Source organism: Apis dorsata, unplaced genomic scaffold, assembly GCF_000469605.1.
Source record: "Apis dorsata unplaced genomic scaffold, Apis dorsata 1.3 scaffold_231, whole genome shotgun sequence".
NCBI classification, from domain to species: domain Eukaryota; kingdom Metazoa; phylum Arthropoda; class Insecta; order Hymenoptera; family Apidae; genus Apis; species Apis dorsata.
In genome coordinates this window covers 165527-169650 of record NW_006263513.1, presented here as the reverse complement: position 1 = coordinate 169650, position 4124 = coordinate 165527, and positions in this window count along the sequence as shown.

Genomic DNA, 4124 nt, shown 5'->3' with positions numbered 1-4124 from the left:
TTAAATTTATAACAAATAATTAAATAATATAATATAATATATATATATATATATAATATAATATAAATAATATAATATAATATAATAATAAACGTTTATAATAAATACGTTTATAATACGTTTATAATAAATAAATTTATAATTTATATAATAAATGAAATGTATGTATATATATATATATATGAATAATTAAAATGTAAAATAAACATATTTTATACGCGTATCGGTGCATTGCTTTTTTTATCATTTGTGGTACGAATCGCATTGGCATTATTATTGTCATCATCATTCTTTTTTCCTTTTTTCCCTGACTTTTCGATATCGTTCTTATCTATCTTTCGCGCTATTTTTTTCTCATGTTCTGTGCGTTTCTCTTATTTTTTTTTTTTTTACATTTTCACTCTTTCATTCTCTCCTCAGTCTCACGTATCTCTTTCTCTCCCTCTCTTATTCTCTCATTCTCTTTCGCACATTCTATTTCTTTTCTTTTTTCCCCATGTTTCTGCTAATTTTGTCTATAACTAGTCCCTGACAAAACTAAATTCTGATAAACGAGAAGCAAGCTATTGAACGTCTTCAATATTTTTCTTTCCCTGTCTCATTGTTCTGCGCTATTCGTTTTTTAAATTTATTCCAGTTTAACAGTAAAACTTAGTAAATATGTATTCACACATGCGTACACGGTCGTAGACAAACATATAGTGAAGTATATTTCACTTACGCGTGTGTGCGCGCGCGTGTACGCCATTGTTGGTATTAAGAATAAAAGATTAATTTTGTGCTGATATACAACAGTGTTTTGAATGATAATTTGACTTACACGTATACAGATTATACATACGTACTACGTACGGTTTCGTAAGTACAAAGTGGAATACGATGATGATTCGATTAATCAAATTGATTTTGATATTAATTATGCATCATGAATGACAATAAAGAAATCTTTTTTTTTTATTTTTTATTAACAACGATCTATGACTTATATTAAGAGAAGATACATCGTTATGATTTAATTATTGGATTATAATCGAAGATTCTTCTTTTTGCAGTTGATTGATTCGTCGATCGGATCAATAAAATATCCATGATTAATTCTTTTTCTGGAAAATTTAAAAAAATAAAAAAATATTAAATATATAAGTCGCAGATTGTTAAAAGAAGATGTTCAATTCCAATATACATATATAACTTATATAAATTATTTCATCGATGAAGATATCGCTGTATTAAAAAAATATTCAAATTTATCAATGTGCAATAAATAATTAATCGCAATCATTCTCGTTAATCACTTTGTACAAAACGATGCAGAGATACATATCGTCCACAATGGATAATTTACAAATATATTTATGGGGTTTAATGAGAGTTCAGCGATATTAGTCCCATAGTAAGTTGGCGATAGAAAAAACCTGAATAAGTTCATAAGTATGGATTCAAATAGTCGACAATTTATGACAAAAATGTATAATAATATAGAGTGTAAAATTTTCTCACAATGTAATTATAATATATATATATATATATATATATAGAGATGTATATATACACGTGGTGTATGCATAATGTGTACGTGTATATGAAGGATTAGTTTTGTTAAATTTTATTGTGTACGAAGAGGTACAAAATTTATAGGTATAGAATAGGCTATGAGGTCCGAAAGGCTATCTAATTCGTTCGATTTGCGCTAACGATCCCATAATTATAAATATTGCGAGGTTTTCCATTTCCGTCCGAACTACAAATATGTCGTTAATTATAAATTAATCTTTACACAATTTTTGAAAGATTATATCTACTAGAAAAAACTATCTTTATATAATAAAATATTATTTCGCTAGTTTCTTACTTTCTTTTGAATTTTATCATTTACATTCTTACGTTCTTTTTGAATTTTATCATTTTTCTTGGAATAATTTTAAAATAATAAAATGTAGTTCCGACCAAATGGCAACATGTGTTCAATTATATTAGGAATAATCGAATATTATTGTAACCTCGAACGTCAATTGGAATCGTAATGGGTAAATTTTGTAGGATCAAGTCGCAAGCATTCTTTCATTGTTCAATTGTACAGTATACGTACAAACAACCCGCAGCAGATTTTCATTTGATTCTGCTTTCGTTTGAGAATCGTGTAATTCGGCTGTGTGCCAAATACGATCACGAAGAAGGAGAAGAAAAAATGAAGGAAAAGAAGAAATCGAGGATTGTTGTCGTTGAAATGAAATAACGAGAAGAAATGAATAAGTCGAGTGACGAGAAATGACAAGAAGAAAAAGAAGAAAGAGGAGAAAAGGAAGAAGAAAAGTGGAAAGATCGATCATCGATCATTAGGGGAGAGAAAAAGAATAATTAAGAATCGAAGTCAATCGTCCATGTTTCGAAGAGAATGCTCTGCACGTCGAGTACGTCGTTAATAAACTCTGTACAAACATTAACAGTTCATTGAGAACAACAACATTTACACTCGAATAAAACCCTGAACCTTAGGGCTTTTATCGTCGCAATGAATCGTTTAATCGCGACGAATTGTCGAAACATTTCTCGACTATTTTTTCTTTGTCGCTTTTTTCCCATTTTTTTATTCTTCTGTAATTGTATATAGTCAGTTGTTAAACAAAGATAATGATTAAACAAGATTATATTCCAGTATTTATATGCCAGAATAAAGAAAATGAAAATTATAAAAAAATCAACGACGAGAAATTTTAAAAGTATTTGTATATAATTGATAGATAATTCTGGCCTTAAAGCAGACAATGATTGTCCGACGTGGAAAAAGCGAGCTTTTCTTTCGAAAAAACGAAATACATTTTAACTGACATCAACGTGATTCACACAGGAGGTTTTGATGGAATTTTCTTTATACACGTAAGGAAGGTTCGATTAAGCTTGTCTAAAATTTATCTACTTATACATTCTATTCTTTCTATTCTATTCTTCAAAGAAAAAGAAATCGAAAAATAAAGAACACGTATCAACAATGTCATTATGCTTGATTTCTTTCTTCTTTTTGCATCATTTTATGTGCAATTCATTTAATTCGTTTCAACAACGAATAAAGGACAAAGTGATTGTACATTACATTTCTTCAGCTCTAACGTCTGCCCACCGTATATAAAATATGGGTACAAATATTTGAGCCTCTTATTAGAGAAAGAACTTTGTGATCTCGTCACAAAATTTGTTCGAACCTTCCTCGTGAAGGGACACACAACAATGTATGAAATTGATGTGAACAACAATATGGATCCATTTAAAATTTACGATGATTTTTTGTATGTCTGACGATGACTTTTGATATCGATATATCAGTCTGAAATGATTGATACTAGCTCCGTGTTTTCTTCCGATCGATCCTCTTGTTTTGTACAATAAATAATCTTCTTTCGTTTTAACGACAACTTCATGATATAATTCATTGAATAAAATTATAACAGGATCACGGAGCCGTCATTTTTGAACTTTATCATTAGATGAAACAATTATGTTGAACGATGTACATCCATTTAGTACATGTACAATAGGATACGAGTTTGACATTAAGATTTTACATCATCAAATCGAAAACGGTGAATCGTAGATTTTTTTGAATTATCATCATTCTACTTGCAATATATCACACGTTTATGGTTTATACTTCCTCGTTGGAGTATAGAGGAGAACGGTTAAATAGATAATGGTGAACATTTAGTATAAATCCTTAATAACGTTACTAATACGTTAAGTAATCTTAATGTGAATAAAAAATCTTTCCTATATGAGGCCTTAAATGTTTCAGCACCCTGTAATTCGCAAATTTACAATGATTTCAACGAATTGTATACAATAATTTTTTTTCCTTAAATTCGACGAACGTAATAACAAAATTTTGTTTTCTCCTTCTTTTTTTTCATTGATGAAAATAGATTATTAATGATATTATCGCGTATTATTAAGTTATTCTAAAAATTGTTTTAGTTTTAAATCATTTACTTTGAAAAAACTTAACTTCACAAAAATTTAAATGAATTTATCTGAACGATATTAATATTTTGAATAATTCAAAATGATCTTTAAATTTTTCAATTTTAAGATTTACTTATATGATCAAACACAATGTAATTTATTATAAATAA